Genomic DNA, 20,255 nt, shown 5'->3' on the forward strand with positions numbered 1-20,255 from the left:
GCCTTAGGAGAGTTGACTGGAACACCAGAAATAGAGATGGGGACGGAATCTTCTCTAGAATTTGCTAAAGGAGACATCAAAAAATCATCCATCAATGGAATTACCTCTATTGTTTTTTCTAATAGGATCAATTAGATGCTTATTAACGATATGGTTTTGATGGTAGTGATAAAGCCACTATAGGAAAACAGACTTTTAGCGGCGCTTTTCCTACAAACGCCGCTAATTTTGGCAGATTTGTAATGTACATTTTTCACCAATATCCAACCCTTCCTGCATTAAATCCAACAAAAAACAGCAAATATAGCATTGAATCCAACCAAAAACAACAAATGTAGCATAAAAAATAAAACAAAAAACGTTAAATCTAAATGATACTTCAAATTCAACGAAAGATATATGATGTAAATTAATAAATGAAGTATAACTCAAAATATTCTTACAATAATGTTAAATGTGACAATGTTAAAAATATTCTTACAACGAGAAAACAAATGTCTAAGATGGCGGCTTTTGCGACTGCTGAAACATCTGCATCATATATTGAAGCTATAACTGGAGCTCATCGTACTTTTTGCTCTGCTCTGCTGCTATCACTGCTGCCTCTGCCTCCCTCGTTGTTGCTGCTGCCTCCCTCGCTGCTGCATCCACTCTAAGTTGTTGCTGGAGTTTTTCATATTTTCTTTCAACCTCGACAATTTGCTCAACTGTGCTCGCTTGCATCCGAGCTATCTGGTCTCTTAACCTCTGAACTTGACTTGAGCTTGACTCAGAAGGCATGTATTGCTAGAGTCGGATCCAAAATATTGGGTCGGGTAACACGGATCCTTGAAATTGAACCGACCATACCTTTCAGACCCAAAACTTGATAATAATTACATTATCAATGTTCTCAAGATTAACAGAACTATCAGTCGAAGCAATCGCTTCATACTCCTCCTTCTTCTCCTTTAGTTTCTCCTAATAAATCAATCAAAGAGTTAGAAACGAAATATATAATAAAAAGGAATGCAACATAACTTAACATTATTTAAAAATACTAACGATGAATTAAACCATTATAATTAAACATTATAAATATCTATAATAAATCAAATTTTATTAAGTAAATATACCATAATTTCTCCAGCTTCGGATGTCATAGGAGATCCATCTTTCTTCCTATGCGTAAACTCAAAAAGCTGAAGGCGTCCAACTTTTTGACCAGACGAGACTTCCGACAATATAGTAGTAAAAATATTATTTAATAGTAGAAAGTTATTAATATTTGATAGAATTAATAAATTCATAATACCTCGGCCTCAGCTACAGAAACAAAACTTCTCGACCCTACCGTGTGCGTGCAACTCGCTCACGGTCCTACATAATGTAATTATTATTATGTATATAGTAAACATTATATACCGAAAAATTTATAAGAATTTGGAAGGACGCAATACCTTTCCTTTCTTTGAATTCCAGAATCTAACCGCATCTTCCTATTCGTACCTCAGCATTCCCGGCGGGACATTTCACAATTTTTCTTCGAGGCTTATGTCTTTCTTAAAATATTATTTTTTCAAAGTACTTTTATGGTCTCTCCATTTTTTACCCAACACCTTCTTAATATAGTCATACGAGACCTCTAAAGCAAATCTCTCCTAAAAAAACACAAGTTTAGAATGTAAATATAAATGAAACTTAAACCAAAGTATTATAAATTACATTCACGTTTTGTTGCCTTAATATTATTGAGAGCTTGATTTTTATTGCTATCAGGCATGTGATGCCATGATTCGTAGTTGATGGGCAACATATTGGCATTTCGTGCTATAATGCCCAAATAGCCCGCTAAAAGTCGAGCTTTAGATCCAACAGGCTGACCATGGCTGTTTCTACTTAATTTGACACGTTCGACAGGATTTAAGTCATATAAATCTTTAAGTAGTGTACGTCCTCGACCTCTTTGCGTCCCACCACTTTCATCTGAAAAACGATATGTTATTATTTATATTAAAAATGAAAAATAAATCAATAATAAAAGTCAACACATGTAACACCCCTACCCGTATTCCAAGTATGATCAATCATGTAAAAAAATCAGCTATAAAATTTTTTCTAAATTAAAAACTTTCATACATATGTTTAACGTCCCTTATATGGGCCTACAGGGCCCAAAACATACATTCAGGGTGGTTCGGGACCAAACTGTAAACACATGAAACTTTTACAACACTTAGAAAATTTTCACACTTTGGAGAGTCAGACGCTCGTGTTTTCAACCCGTGTAACTCTCTGTTTATAACTTCATCACCCTTGTCAGTCGTACACTTCATATAAATAACAAGAAACGTGTATGGGCTTAATTCTCATTCAATTTCTCATATATATACACAATTTCACGTTATGTAATCATACAACATATATCACCATATCTCGTAATCTAAATATATTTTATAACAACTTATCTTGATTTCGGACTATTTCATATTTAAGCTTAAATAACCAAAGTATTTGAAATATCATCTTTATGCAAATAGTACACATGAGGTATATAATTCTATAATTATGAATAAACACATTTATCAAACATTTTCTATATTCATATATCAATGTCTCATGTCTCCATATATCAATAACCGTCATTTTTATGAATTCCGATTTCAATTTCATAATTATTTGTCTTGTGTTCAATTTATTCCATATCGGAATTTTATTCATTAAAACATTTGAATTATCAATACATATGGACAGTACATTCAAGATGAACAATTATATAATCACAAATGAATTCATTTATCAACCAAGTTCTATACTCGTATCTTATCAACTCAAACTTCCTTGTATAACATAATTCCATGTAACACTTACCAAACTTTGTCAAATTAGTGAACGTCTTACGAAATTGAGTACTTCGTTTTCTCGATGCCATAGGTCAACTATGGTCTTACACATCTTCACATAATGATGCCATAGCCCAGCTATGGTCTTACACGAATCACATATCTCACTGATGCCATATCCCAGATATGGTCTTATACATAGCATATATCACACCGATGCCATATCCCAGATATGGTCTTATAAGGAAATCACTTGTCACTTGTCACTTGTAGCTGGAGCTACCACTATTCACGATCGGTGGCCGAGCTACCATTTTCCTTGATCGGTGGCAGAGCTACCACTTTTCATCGATCGGTGGCCGAGCTACCATTTTCATCGATCGGTAGCAAAAGCTACCACTTTTCACTGATCAGGTAGCTGAAGCTACCACTTTTCACTTGTCATTTGTCATTGATCAGATAAGTGTAGCCGAAGCTATCACTTATCACTTTCACTTTTTCTTGATCAGATAAGTGTAGCCGAAGCTATCACTTATCACTTGTTTCCATGGTCCAACCATGGTCTTTTCCTTCAATTCATCTTGTCACTGAACTGAAATGCTCAATTTGATCATTTATTCAATTTTCATGCTTTTACATTATTCACGATTTTATCATCAATACATATGAAATAACACATCATGAAATTCATAAAATTAACAAATAATCACTAAAATTTAGCCATATAAACTCACAAGTTCAATTTTTGTATTATAACGATAATCATAATTTCATAATAAATATACCAAATAAAACATTATATCATTTCTAATCCAACACTTATCGATTATGATCGGGCATGTGATCAATTTATAGACTAGTCATTCATATATTTTTGTATATTTTCCTCCTCCTCCTCTCCATAATTTTCACTATCTACTTATGTGAATATTCAAGCTGTCCATCTGTGTCATAGTCACTAAATTATTTTTATCTTGAGCTACAGAACTCAAAATTAAGATCCATAATTTTTTTCAGAAACTAGACTCATATTTATTCTTACCATAAAAATTTAATAATTTTTGGTTGGGCCAATTAATACAGTTTATTCATTGAAGTCTCCCCAATTCTGCTGTCTGACAGTTCCGACCCTTCTTCACTAAAAATTAATTATCTTCTCGTAAAAGATTCTAATGATGTCCTCGTTTGTTTCTCTTGAAAATAGACTCATTCAGGATTCGAAACATATAAATTTAAGCCTCTAATTATTTTTATCAAATTTTTTATGATTTTCCAAATTCAGAACAGGGGAACCCGAAATCATTCTGACCTTGTCTCACAAAAGTTATTGTATCTCATGATTTACAATTCCATTGCTTACATAATTTCTTTTATAAAAAACTAGACTCAATAAGCTTTAATTTAATATTTTATTCATCCTCTAATTCGATTTCTAAAATTTTTGGTGATTTTTCAAAGTTAAACTACTGCTGCTGCCCAAAACAGTTTTAGTGCAAAATGTTGATTTCCATTTTACCCCAAATTTCACAATTCATACAATTCAGTCCTTGCTCAATTAACCCCTCAATTAAGATAATTTTCTCAATTAATACTTTTTCTAGACATTATAAGTTATTTCATAACTATTGAAATTCATAATTTTCACATAAAACTCTAACTTCAAACTCTTTTACAATTAGGTCCCAAACATTCACTTTCTATTCAATTCTTTCAATAAAATTAGAATATAAACAATTTAAAGCTCTAATTCCATGCCAAATCATCATATACTTCTAGAACTCATCCATAAAAACTTCAAAAATTAGACATGGAATAAAAAACTAATGAAATAGTAAGTTGGACCCAATTGTAAAAGTCGAAAAACATAAAAATGTCAAGGAGAAAGCAAGAATTAAACTTACATGAAGCTAGAGTATGAAAACCAGCTTGAACCCTCCTCCATGGCTGTTTTTCAGCTGATGAATATGAAGAGAAATGAAGAGAATTCTAGATATTCCAATTTAGTCCCATTTTTGTTTAGCCAATTTTGTCAATTTTCCAATTTTGCCCTTATTTCACTCATTTCTTGATTTATCTTAGCTATTGCCGCCCAAAATATCTCCTTTGGGCTTATTTGTACTTTAGGTCCTTCCTCATTTTACAATTGAACTATTTAATCCTTTTAGCAACTTTTACACCCTTTTCAATTTAGTCCTTTTTATTTAATTAACCATCCAAACGTCAAAATTTTCTAACTAAATTTTATTACTACCTCACCAACACTCCATAAATATTTCTAAAAATATTTATGGCTCGATTTATGAAGTCGAGGTCTCGATACCTCATTCTCGACCCAATTTACCTAATTAATTCTTTTAAATCACCAAATTCACTAATTCAAAAATGCTTTTATATTCACATTTGACTCATAGATATTAGTTTATTAAATTTTCAACTCACCTGTCGGATTGAGTAGTCTCAAATCTCTATTCTCGATACCACTAAAAATTAGGCTGTTACAACACACATGTAAAATAAACTTAACATTACTTTGAAATTCTGCAGGCTCGTCAAGTGTCTCCGGTACATTCGAAGATCCAATAATTATCTGCTGTTCACTATTTGCTTCTTTCGAATTTGGAGTATTCTGGACAATACTTAAATCTCGTAATCTTTTTCTACGCATTTTTCCTGCAATACACATAAAATAGTTGAAATTTTAGTAACAAATTACAACAATAATAGTACATATAGAATAGTCAAATTATATAACATGAGCAAGATTAAAATTATAATATTACATATAATTAAAAAATCGTAAAATCTTACTACATCATAATTCGTAAATATCTTCATCCACATCCTGACGAACCCATTGAAATTATGTACTAGTACTAGGGATATTTTCATTTAAGTTTTGTTCTGGAAAAGGCAAAGTTTCTGATCTTTCGACGATGTCATCTCTACTTCCATTGCCCATATCAAACAAGTCTCTAGGGGTGTTTCGGAGTACAATGTACCAACCCTCATCAGTTAGATCTTTCGAGTAAAAAACTTGTTTCACTTGAGAAGAAAATACATAAGGCTTGTCTATCAATTGTTCTCTAGTGTGAATCAATCGAGAGAAATTCACCATTGTAAAACCAAATTGATCGTTTTTAATTCCGCGAGCAGTATTAACATCAGCCTAATCACATCGAAATAAGACAACTTTCCATTTTCCATAGTAATCTAACTCAATTATATCAGTAATCTAAAGCTCGATCTATAGCGGTGTTTTTCAAAAAGCGCCGCTAATGCCACTAAGGCTCAACAAAAAAAGGCGTCGTGTTGATGAAATATTTTGCGGCGCTTCTAAAAAAATGCCGCTAATGCTCGACCTATAGCGGCGTTGGTCAAAAAGCGCCGTTAAATGCCTCTAAGGCACAACAAAAAAAGACAACGTGTTGATGAATTATTTTACGGCGTTTTTATAAAAGCACCGCTAATGGTCAATCTATAGCGGTGCTTTTATAAAAACGCCGCTAATAACACTAAAGCTCAACATAAAACGACGGCGTTCAACTTTACTTTTTGCGACATTCTAACGCCGCTAATGCTCGATCTTTAGCTACGTTTTTTGAAAACGCCACTAATGTTCAATCTATAGCAGCGTTTTTTTGTACAAATGCCGCGAAAAACCTGTTTTGCTGTAATGAAGCTGGTTAAATGGAATATTGGTTTTCTCTCTCTAAAAAATAGGATTTCAAACTTATAGAGACCCTCAATTCCTTTTCATTTAATGGATATAGAGAACGGGTATTTTCTGGTTAAGTTTCACAACAAAGACGATTATGATAAAGTTTTGTCCTAAGGGCCTTGGATTGTTTTTGGCCAATACTTAACAGTTCAACCCTAGTCCAAAGATTTTAATCCTGCAAAACCTTACCCGAGTTTGGCCAAATCTTGGATTCGGCTTCCTAGTCTTCCAAGGCATTTGTACAATCAAAAAATCCTTTGGGAGATTGGAGAACTGATAGGGAAGGTTGTTAGGCTAGATTTTAACACGGATAGTAAGGCCAGAGGAAGATTTGCTTGCATAGTTATATTCATTAATCATGATAAACCCTTGATTTCCCAAATTCTAATCAATGGTGTTATTCAAAGGATTGAATATGAATCTTTCCCGATTGTTTGCTTTGCCTGTGATAAATACGAACATGGAAAAAACTTATGCCCTTCTACTAAAAGTGGTTTGGTGGAGGAGGGTGAACAGGTTGTAGTGACTGGAAATGGAAAAGATGCTGCAGTGCTTGAGGTAAGATTGAATCGGCGAACTTTGGCCCTTGGATGATTGTTGTGAAAAAATCAAGGCATAATCCTAGGGATATTCGGGGATCTGGGGATGGAATCAAGGCAAAAGATTTTTCTGGCTCCTGTAATAGCATTATCACTACTGCAAATCAACAGGACTGCGGATTGGAAGGGATTTTGAAGGAAACTGATTGACAAGGAAAGGGAACGCTGGAGAATAATAGGCGTGGGGTTGTTTTCCAAATCTCTAATTCTGGAGTAGGAAATGATGGTTAATTAACATAAAAAATATGAAAAAGAATTAAATTCTGAAATGAGTTGTGAGTGATACTAATTACGAAAATGGTATGTTTTTCTGGTAGAGCCTTTTTATAGGTGACACTATTTGTATTATTTTTTCTCGGTTCAGTATATGACCTGTATATATATACCAATGTGGTATGAGATAGGTGGTGCCTATTTGGTAGGTGCCACTGGTGACTCCTATCTGATAGGCGCCACTAATGACTCCTATCAATTAAAATTGTCAAATAAAAATAAAAGTACATTATAAAAAATTTACATTAATAAAAATCACAAAACACTACATTAAACACTAACAATTTATATAACCTAATCATAAATTACTAACAAAATAACTATAATTTTTTTTTAAATTACATTATAAAAAATCATAAAACCCTAAGCTAAATACTAACAATTTATAAACTAATCATAAATTACTAACAAAATAACTATAACATTTTTAAAAAAAAGAATTTACATTACTAATAAATCACAAATGTCGAAACCATTTATAAATCGAGTTTTGGAAAATGAGAATCGACTTAAAAAACGAAAACGGGAGTCGCCACCAATCTTTTTAGGTGCGATTGGATCACCTTTAAAACATTTTGTTTTGAAATCATTAGTTTTGGTTTACGAAATCAGAAAATAGGTTCGGGAGCCGGTTACGTATGAGGAAGGGTTAGTACCGTCGTTACGCCCTAAAATTGGTACCTAATTGATTATCAAGTGTCTTTAATGTCGGAAATTCAAAAAATTTAAGATGTAGTCCTTTTTAAAATACTTTGATTTTGAAAATTGGGGGTTCACTTGTATCAAAGTATTGACACTAAGTTAGCCTTTTTGGAAATCCTTATCTCGAAACAACAAAACGCCATATCCAATAAGTTAGGACATATTGCTTTGAAATTCCAAGATAGTGGCTTGCATTTAGAAAACCTTTAAAAAATTATAAGGGTACTTGATTATTCGAACTCAACGAGAAAAGTCGTAACCCAATAAGTTAGGGCACTACTTTTCTCGAAATTCCCAAACACCAAGCATTGCCTTTATACCTTTTTTGAAAACTTTGGAATTTTGTTTTTAATTAATGCATGAGAAATCACATTATCATTATGGAATAGAATATTGCAATTAAAAATGAACAAAACATGCATTTAAATGATACAGATGGCAATAATACAAAAATCATAGCAAATGCATACAAAGATATACATAGTATATATTGAAAATGAATAAACAAAACATACAAACATTCAAAGTAATAATTAAAAACAATGCATAATATACAACGTAATACAATATCAATGTACATGTTCATAAAATGTAATATCAAATAATAAATATAAAATGACATTTAGCACATGATATATGCAATATAAAAATAAAATGAAATGAGCAATTGTTAACAAAATATACATATAATACAAATAAAACATGATATTTAATAATAATTTTAAAATAGTATTTAATATACAATATATATTAACAAAATATTTATAAAAGAATAATAATTATATATATAAAATATATTAGTTTAAAAGTATGTAAAAGAACTTATAAAACAACACATAATACAAAAAATATTATTTAAAATAAAATAATACATAATAAATAAATAATTAATAATTTAACATGAGTATAATATGAGTTAAAAATATAATTTAATTTACAAATTTTAAAATTATGAATAATATAATGAATAATATAAACATAAATAATATAATAGATAATATATATGATATACATAACATATATAAAAAAAGAAAAATAATAAGTAATATAGAATAAAAATAAAAATATAATAAATGTTATATAATAAAATATAATTTAAATATATAGGAAATAAGAAATATAATAGATATAATATAAAATAATGAAAGTATATATGTAAAAACAATATATATAAATAATTAATAAATATATATAATACAAGTAAAAATATAATAATAATAATAATAAAATAATGATGTAAAATAATAATAATTTGTGAAAAATAATAGATAATAAATAATATTAATATGTATAATAAAATAATCTTACAATATATAATATAAAAGTAAGGTTAAAAACAAAAACAAATTACAATATATGAAATATATATATATAATAATAAACATAAATATATAGGGCTAAATTTAAAGCTCAGCAAAATTACTAGGCAAATTCAAAAGAAGTAGAACTGAATTTAGGTCCTAATTAAAACGCGCGCAAAACAAAAGGGACTCATTGGGAAAATTTTCCTATTCCCAAAACGACTGCGTTTTAAACTTGGACTTAAAGCAGCTACTTTAGGGATTAAATCTCAACTGAGACAAGATATTAGGGTTAAATCATAAATAAAATAAAACTTAATTGTAAACACAAAAAAGGGTAGAAGGATTAATTAGGTAATTAACCTAATCCTCAAAAAACACGCGGATCCTCCACGGGTAATCGGGTCAATGTGCGGATCCTAGGGCCATGAAACGATGTCGCTTTGTCAAGGCTATATAAGCCAACTTCTCAGCCTTAAACTCATTTGAAACCCGATTTAAAAAACCTAAAATTTTCTCTGAAAGAGAGAGAGAGGAGAGAAGCTCCGGGCTCTGGCCTCCGTAGGCCTCGCCCCAGTCATCGGCCTCACACGCCCATGCGCCGTCCTAAGGACCACCGCGCAGGTGGCTAGGGTTCGAAAAACCCTTCCTTTCCTTCGCCAATCGTCAGGTAACCTCCCTTTTCTTTTATTATTACTCAAATCCGTGTATTCAGGTCAGAAAACAAATAGGTGAATAAAAAAAAAGAAAAGAATGATTTGATTACCGTAAGAAATGAAAAAGGAACTGCTTTTTATTTCTTCTACTTTAAATGGATACAACTACTAGTAAATCTTTATCTCTGTATTTTTGTTTTCTGTTCTATTGTGTGTAAAAATCCCCCTGTTTACAGATTTGAAGAAAGATTTTATAGCCTTAGGCTGTTATGTTTTAGGAAAGAAATCAAAGATTTCTTTCCATATTTTGCCTTGATTTTCTGTCTTTGTTTCCTCTTTTGTTCGCAAGTAATCCACGAGAATCTCGCTTGATCACTGATGTCTGCGCGCTGATGGAGCCAACGCCAGATTTTGGCGTGTCTTGTGCGTCAATGGTGGCGCAACGTATAATGGCAGAGTCAAGAAGTCACGGCGTGCTTGGTGGCGATGATTGAGATGAAAGGCCATGCCGTTTGAAGTGCCCGAAGCTTCTAGAAACTCCTTGCGGCGCGAGGAGAGGGCTAGGGTTTCTAACCCTAGTCGAATGCTTCTAAATTTTGGGCCTTTGAGAGTTTGGGTCTGTTTTAGGTTTGGGCTTCGGGTGTATTTGCGTTAAGGTTATAACTGTAATGGGTCCAGGGTGTAAACGGGTTAAGGTTGTAAGTGGGTCCACTGGGTAGCTTTAGGCCTGCTGGGTAGTATCCGGGTAAATGAGTCTGATGTTTGATTTTTGGGCCCATTGTTTTGGCTTTGTAACATGGACTTGGACTGTTTAATAAATATATATTTATCTATTTATCCCTTTTATTATGTTTTTAGCCCGGTTAAATTTGGGCTATTACATCTGCCCCTCTTTGCTCGTTGCTGTGTAACAGGAATTGAGCGAAGACTCAGAAAAACCAAATTTGACCGGTCTTATCAAATCATGGTCTTCAATCTGCTTCTCGTAAACTTATGACTGTCATGTTGGTATCTTCGATCTACTCTTCGTTGAACACAGAGACGCCAAATCTACTTCTTCGATTTGTTCCTTGTAAGCACAAGGGTACCAAACCATCTTGGATCTGCTTCGGCATAAACATCTGAAGGTGAGATCTGCTATGTATCTGCTCTCCATCAAAGTGAAGAAGCCAGACTTCGATTCGTTCTCTGACAATACAGAGATGCCAAATCATCTTAGATTTACTTCAGTGTAAACACGTGAAAGCCAAATCTGCTATGTCTTCGATTGTTCCTTGTAAGCCCAAGGGTACCAAACCATCTTGGATCTGCTTCAGCATAAACATCCGAAGGCGAGATCTGCTATGTATCTGCTCTTCATCAAAGTGAAGATGCCAGACTTCGATTCATTCTCTGACAATACAGAGATGCCAAATCATCTTAGATTTGCTTCATCGTAAGCACGTGAAAGCCAAATCAGTTATGTCTTCGATTTGTTCCTTGTAAACACAAGGATGCCAAATCTCTTGGATCTTGCTTCAATCTAATCGTCTAAAGTTCAGATCTGCTATGTATCTGCTTTCCATTGAAGTGGAGATGCCAGACTTCGATTTATTCTCTGACAATTCAGATATGTCAAATCATCTTAGTTTTGCTTCATCGTAAACACGTGAAAGCCAAATCAGCTATGTCTTCGATTTGTTCCTTGTAAGTACAAGGATACCAAACCATCCTAGATCTGCTTCAGCATAAACATCTGAAGGTGAGATCTGCTATGCTGTGGCCTATTACCCTACTGTTTAGGGGATTAAAGTGCGCCATCTTTGATAACTTGTTGATGATTATGCATGATAATTAGGATGCCATGCTCGAAGTGAGTCGAATGTTCCTAATTAAACATGTTATGATGCAAAATGTTGTGCACATGACCCCTATCCTAGACATCATCACTCATTCCTTCTTTTGTAAAGTATCATTCTTGCTCAACTTGTAGGCCTGTTCCCTTCCTCCAATGCTACTATCCACTGTAAAATAATCTTTCCTTAAAATTGAATCATTGGTTTTGTCCATTTTCCTTTTAGACTGGAGGAAATTCCTCGAGTTCCTTCATCCTTTACTTACGTGAATTTCTCGAACAATTGTCCTGTTTTAGTTTCTTGTATTATCTAGAAATTCTAGAGTAACGCGCAAAACCTCATTTGTGAACATACTTAATTCATCTATTATTATTTCAATGCAATATACTTAAAGAATAATGGAAGATGAATAAACTTTATTGGATTAAAATGAATTATCGAAAAGATACAAAGAAAAATAATCTGAAAACCTATCTTCTAGAAGAAATAGAATCTAAAGATAGCAAACAAGATAGAAGTTAGGTGCCCTAGATATCGCTGCTTGAGTGTCTATACACCAACTCCATGAAATCTTTCTTGAGTTCAACATGTGTTTAAAAGATTCAAAGTACTTTGTTGATGCCCCAATATACAACATGCTTCACTCTTTATAGCAAGATCACTATGTACTTTTCAAAATTTGAGCTGCCCTTTCGGGTTTTCAACTCAAAACCCCTTTGGTCACAAGGTGCCCTTTGCGGGTTTTCACCTTGGCCTCTCTTTTTTTTTTTTTTGAAATCTCAAGGCGCCATTTGCGAGTTTTCACCTTAGATTCTCTTCTCTTTTAGACAAAGTATTTTTTAACTGAGTCTAAATTCACTGGATTGGGTAAACTTTTCCCATCCATTTCCGTTAGGATCAATGCACCACCGGAGAAAGCTTTCTTCACGACATACGGCCCTTCCCAATTCGGCATCCATTTTCCCCTAAAGTCCTTTTGAATAGGAAGGATCTTTTTTAGCACCAGGTCTCCCTCGTGAAACTCTCTTGGTCGAACCTTCTTATCATAAGCTCGTATCATTCGTTTCTGATACATCTGACCCTGACGGATGGCTCTTAACCTATTTTGCTCAACTAAGTTTAGCTGGTCATATCGGGATTGAACCCACTCAGCTTCATCTAACCTTACCTCCATCAAAATTTGAAGAGAAGATATTTCTACTTCAATTGGTAATACTGCTTCCATCCCATAAACTAGCGAGAATGGAGTTGCCCCAGTAGAGGTTCTGACAGATGTCCGATAGGCGAGGAGTGCAAACGGTAATTTCTCATGCCAATCTCTATAAGTCTCGGTCATCTTCCCCACTATTTTCTTAATGTTCTTGTTAGCGGCCTCCACTGCCCCATTCATTTTTGGACGATAGGGAGAAGAATTGTGATGTTTGATCTTGAATTGATCGCAAACCTCTGCTATCGTTTTGTTGTTTAAGTTCAATGCATTGTCACATATGATCTTCTTAGGCATTCCATACCGACAAATGATCTCCTTCTTCAAGAATCGACTCACAGCCGACTTAGTAACATTGGCATAAGAGGCAGCCTCTACCCACTTTGTAAAGTAATCAATTACCACAAAGATAAACCGATGTCCATTCGAAGCTTTCGGTGATATTAGTCTAATAACATCCATGCCCCACATGGAAAAGGGCCATGGAGAGGTCATAACATGCAAAGGTGAAGGTGGAACATGAATTTTATCCCCATAAATCTGACATTTATGACAGTTCTTGGTATAGTTAATACAGTCTCCTTCCATAGTGGCCCAATAATAGCCAAACCTCATGATTTGCCTTGCCATCGTGAACCCATTTGCATGCGCCCCACATACACCTTCATGAACTTCTTCTAAAATTAGCTTAGCTTCCACAGCGTCGACACATCTCAAAAGTACTTGGTCTTTCCTTCTCTTGTATAGGATATCCCCGTCCAAGACATAGTCACAAGCTAACCTTCTCAAAGTTCGTTTGTCATTTTCATTGGCTTGTTCAGGGTATTTACGATCTCTCACATATCGCAATATATCTTGATACCAAGGGTTATTGTCATTTCCTTCCTTCTCAATATTACAATAATGAGTTGGAGCCTCGTAGACACTCATTTGAATTGGCTTCATTTCTTCTTCTTTATTCGCCTTGATCATTGAGGCCAAGGTTGCTAAAGCATCTGCCATCTGATTTTCGTCTCGTGGGAGATAATTAAAGGTGATGTCATCAAACTCCTCAAGTAACCCCAAAACTACTTTTCGATAATTAATCAATTTAGGGTCCCTTGTCTCCCATTCACCTCTTAGCTGATAAATTACTAACGCGAAATCTCCATATACTTTTAGGGTTTTTATACCTCGCTCTATAGCTGCTTGAAGTCTCATTATGCATGCTTCATACTCAACCATATTATTCGTGCAATCAAAGTCCAACTTGCACGTGAAAGGGTAATGATCGCCATTCGAGGATACCAAGACTGCCCCAATTCCATTTTCGACTGCATTAAAAGCCTCATCAAAATTTAGCTTCCAATGAGAATCCTCGGTCATTGCTATACACATTAACTCCTCATTTGGAAAATCAAAGTTCAATGGCTCATAATCCTCTAAAGCCCTACTGCCAAGAAGTCTGCTACCGCACTTCCTTTTATAGCCTTCTGGCTTATGTAGACTATATCAAACTCTGAAAGCAAAATTTTCCATCTCGCCATTCTCCCATTTAGAGCCGTTAACTCCATCATGTATTTCAATGGATCAAGCTTTGAGATGAGCCAAGTGGTATGGTATAGCATGTACTGTCTTAATCTCCGAGTTGTCCAAATCAGTGAACAACACAGCTTTTCAATCGGTGGATATCTCATCTCACAGTCAGTGAATTTCTTACTGAGATAATAAATTGCCTTCTCCTTTTTCCCTGACTCGTCATGCTGGCCAATCACACATCCCATGAAATTACTGAATACTGACAAGTATAGTATCAACGGTTTATCTGGGCTTGGTGGAGATGATACCGGAACATTCAACAAATACTGCTTGACCTTTTCAAAAGCATTCTGGCACTCCTCATCCCAAGTACCTTGATTGTGCTTTCTGAGGAGACGAAAGATAGGATCGCATTTCTCAGTCAGTTGTGAAATGAACCGAGCGATGTAATTCAACCTTCCTAGGAATCCTCGGACTTCCTTCTGAGTGCGTGGTAGAGGTAACATTCGTATGGCTCTGACCTTGTCTGAGTCGACTTTAATTCCCTTTTCACTGACCACGAAGCCTGATAACTTTCCCGATCTAGCTCCAAAGGTACACTTTGTTGGATTGAGCTTCAACTAAAATTTTCTCAACCTCATGAACAATCTTCTCAAGACCTCAATATGCTCTTTTTCTGTACGCGACTTGGCAATCATATCATCAACGTATACCTCAATATCCTTATGCATCTTGTCGTGGAATAAGTTTACCATGGCCCGTTGGTATGTTGTCCCTGCGTTTTTTAATCCAAACGGCATTACTTTGTAGTAAAATATCCCCCATAAGGTTATGAAGGTGGTTTTATCCATGTCCTCTGGATGCATCTTTATCTGATTGTATCCTGAGAAACCATCCTTGAAGGAAAACAATGAATATCCCGCTGTGTTGTCCACCAAAGTGTCTATGTGTGGCAGAGGGAAATTATCTTTTGGGCTAGCTTTATTTAAATCTCTGTAATCAACACACACTCCTACCTTTCCGTCTTTCTTAGGAACTGGTACAATGTTAGCTACCCATTCAGAGTATTTCATTTCTTGTAAGAATCCTGCATCGAACTGCTTCTTGACTTCATCCTTTATTTTCAGAACATTATCTGGCCGCATTCTCCGCAACTTCTGTTGGACTGGCTTATAGTCCTGTCTTATTGGAAGATGATGTACTACAATGTCAGTATTCAATCCAGGCATATCCTGATATGACCAGGCGAAGATATCCTTGAACTCTCGAAGTAACTCAACCAGACCACGCCTTGTATCCTCGGTAATCAGTGTTCCAATTTTCAACTCCTTCCTTTCCTCTAGGGTTACATTCTCTATTGCCTATTTCTCAAATTGCATGATTTGTTTCTCCTCTTGCTTTACCATTCTTAACAGATCAAGAGATACGTCACAATCTTGAATATCTTCAAAATCCTGAGGTTCCTCTAAACACATGTCTTGCTCGCAAGAGAAATCAAGATTTGCAGTATCAGTGCTCATATCATTGATATCTAAGGACTTGTAGGGGTATGAAAGAATATACAAAGAATGAATGAATCTAAGAATGATTGTTTATGTGCTATGAATAAAAGAATAAGAATTGTCAAAATTTAAAGGATAAAAATGAAACAACACTCGTTTAAATTGATCAAAGTTATGTTTTATTTAAATAATAATAGATAAACATAAGCCTACTTCACAAATGTAATCTTACTACTCCTGGGCCCTAGAGTAACAGACATGTTTCGAGAATTACTCTGAAAAATTCCTAAAGACTACAGGAAGGTCTTCCACAGTCCAATTGTTCAGAGAGCTCCTTGGTTCTTAAGGGCGAATGCCCTCGAGGTTTCCTTACTCCAATCCCTCATCGTGTACAATATTAATTTGTTGACCTTCATCTACCAGTAATCCTCCCGACTTAAAGGATTTGGATATAGGTGGGAATGTCATCGGTTCCCACTCCACTTCTCCTCCATTCAGACGCGCCTTTCTTCTTGCTTGGCGCTTCTCAATCTCTTGCCTCTTGTGCTTAGGGTCTGGCTTGAAGCCCAAACCAAAGCGATCTTTCTTCTCAAATAGTTTTGGGATTTGAATTCCTCCTTGCAACTGTCTTCCTTGTCCTTTTCCTGGCAATGCCCCTTTTCCCATCATCATTTGCAAGGCCATCCTTGTGGTTCTAGACATTTTGGGTAACGGCACCTCACTTCTTTCCAAAATAAAGGTGGCATTAATGATTTCTAAAGAGCGGAAAGAACACTCGATAGCCTCTTCATTTGCCTCGACATAAGGGGCCTTGCTGGTGATTGCTACTATGATGTCCCCCTCCGTATTGATGGTTATTAACCGTTCATCTGTCAATAACTTCAATTTTTGGTGCAATGAAGAAGACACCGCTCTTGCCGAGTGTATCCATGGCCTCTCCAATAAGCAATTATAGGAGGGCTTGATATCTTTCACCAAAAAATCAACTTCATATGTATTTGGCCCAATTTCCAAAGGGATGTCGATTCGTCCCATCACTTTCCTTTCAGTTCCATCAAAGGCTCTTACCACGTTATGACATGTTTTCATATGCGAGCTGTCAATGGGTAATTTGTTCAAGGTGGATAGTGGCAGGACGTTCAAAGCAGACCCATTATCCACGAGTACACTTGGTAGCGTGTATCCTTTGCATCGAGTAGTGATGTGCAAGGCTTTGGTTGACCCTATGCTCCCAGGTGGAATTTCATCATCATTGAAATAGATGAAATTTTCAGCACTGATGTTATTTACCAACCGATCCAATTTGTTAACGGATATGTCGTGAGTGACATATGTTTCGTTAAGCACCTTCAATAATGCATCCCGATGCACCTCAGAACTCAGCAGTAGGGCTAATACTGATATACGTGCTGGTTGCTTACGCAACTGCTTGACCACACTATACTCGCTATACTTAAGGAACTTTAAAAACTCCTTAACCTCCTCCTCCTTCACTGGTTCATTGACGGGTATTTCAACCTCTTTCTCATTCTCAACCTTGACGGCTTTTGTCTTTATGGGCTCCACTCTGCCGCCCCTCGTATCATAACGTTTCCCACTCCGCGTATGGGAACCTTCATTTTGCACACCTCTAGATGCACTGGCTATACTTTCCCCCTCAGGTATTGTTACACTGCAATCATAACTCCATGGCACCCTCTTGTCATCCTTGTAAGGGAAATGATTGGGTTTATAGATGACAACCCTAGGCCCAGTTTGTGCCCTCACTTCATTATTCCCCGGTAAGGAAATAATAATCCTTGGCCGGTGGGTTTCTTGTCATTCATTTCCAAGTACACATATTTGTCTTTCACCAGAACTACCCTAAAAAATCTATAGCTCTTTGTTAACCATAAGGCCTTGCACCATGGCCTTGAATTTCTCACAATTTTGGATCATATGACCCATCTCTCTATGGAATTCGCAATAATTCTCTATTCCTCTTCTACCTTTTCCGGAGGTCAACATACCTCTCTTCACCATCTCCTCCCATACTACTTTCATGGGTGTCTTCACCTCCGCAACATCTTCTTTGACTTTTCCTTCCCTTGTTCCATCAATGGCATTCACTCCTTGATTGCCATGATCGGGTAACGGATTTTTGGTATTAGGGGTACTGTCAAATTTCACAACCCCCATCTTGATAAGCCTCTCCACAACCTTCTTGAATCCGGTGCAGTTTTCAATTGACTGCCCCGGTATTCCCGCGTGATATTTGCATTTAGCATTTGCATCATACCATTTTGGGAACGGTGGCTGCAGTGGTTTCAAGTGAAATGGAGCGATGGCATGTGTATCGTATAAGCTTTGATAAAGCTCACGATACGTCACAGGAATTGGTGTGAATTGTATCCTCTCCAAATTCTGTCTTGTACTCAATTCCTGTCTTTGAGTACTTTGTTGCTCTGCTTTGGATTGACCAATTGTGACTGCTCTCAAGTTAAAGCTATTCACCTCGTTGTCCTTTCTCCTTGGGGTAGATCTTTTAGCCACTTCTCCCTCGATTTTACCGCCCCTCACGGCATTCTCAATCATCTCACCTGCCATAACTATATCCACGAAACTTTTCGTGGTACTTCCGATCATATGAGTGATGAATGGCGCCTTCAAAGTATTAATAAATAACATGAAGGTCTCCTTTTCCAACAATGATGGTTGTACTTGCATTGCCACCTCCCTCCATCGTTGTGCATATTACCTAAAACTTTCATTAGGCTTTTTCTCCATGTTTTGAAGTGTGATCCTATCTAGCGTCATATCAGTCACATGGTTGTACTGTTGCATAAAGGCCTGTGCCAGATCTCTCTATGAACCACTTGCACGGCTCAACTGATTGTACCATCTAGCTGCTGCTCCTACTAGGCTGTCTTGAAAACAATGGATCAATAATTGATCATTGTTCACATATCCAGTCATTCTCCTACAAAACATTGTTATGTGTGCCTCTGGACAAGTAGTCCCGTTGTACTTTTCAAACTCTGGCATTTTAAATTTATGAGGAAGCACCAAATCTGGGACCAAACTTAAGTCTTTGGCATCAATCCCATGATGATTGCCAGCGCCTTCCAAAACCCTTAACTTCTCCTCTAACCACTTGCAACGATCCTCTAATTGCTTCGCAGATTCGGTTGCCATTCTTTCCTTCTCCATCAAATCCAGATCAAGAGTTATAGGGTTGATCGAGCTATCAACCAAATTATTTCCCAACCCAGATGGGAAATTTACGGGGACTCCAACATCAACTATCCCATGTTGGGGCCTCACAGTGACAGATGGCCTTCTAGGAGGTGCCTCAGTTTGCAGTGGCACATAAGGCAGAGTAAAACCCGGAGGAGGACCTTCATTCTCCTCTTCAGTGATCGCCATGGGAGCTTTTCCTTTATCAGTGGCTCTCGGCAGCTGAGCCATTTCAGCCATCATGTTCCTCTGAGCCTCTAGCATTTGCTCCCTCATTTCATTCTTCATTTTGGCCAACTTCTCTTTCATTTGATCTTGCATATCTTTTTGTAATTGCTCAAACCTTTGATCCATACTCTTAGTTTTAGTGCGAGTGCCGTAAGGATGTGTGATTTCTAGATTTTCTTTTCTACTGTCTGAAGTAAACTTTAACTAATCAGGGTCTTTCTATAACTTTGAATGCAAACGATGTGATGAAATGCTATGAGATGCAAATGCATGAATGCAAAAAGGATATCGATTCTGGTTCAACTTCATTTAGAAAATTTTATTTAGAAAAAGAATATCTTTACATATAAGAGGATTACAAATATGCTTTCGCCCTAAGGCCCAAAGCTTTAACTCTATCTAAGAAAAGAGCTAACTCTCGTCCTATATCCGACGATGATGAATACATCAGACTCAATACATCAGCTCGGATTGCCAAGTCTTACACATATTCAGCGACCTCTCGAATCTGGGCTATGGCTTCACCAATGACATGATCCCTTTCTCTGACCTACCCTCTAGCCTGATGAAGCTCTCCCTTTAGATAATCTTCTTGTGCCTCGAGCTGCTCAACCCGGAGTTCACCGTCATGCAATGCCACCTCCAAATCTTCAACCTTACTTTTTAGCCCCTTTAACT

The sequence above is a fragment of the Gossypium arboreum genome, chromosome 7, assembly GCF_025698485.1.
Source record: "Gossypium arboreum isolate Shixiya-1 chromosome 7, ASM2569848v2, whole genome shotgun sequence".
NCBI lineage: Eukaryota > Viridiplantae > Streptophyta > Magnoliopsida > Malvales > Malvaceae > Gossypium > Gossypium arboreum.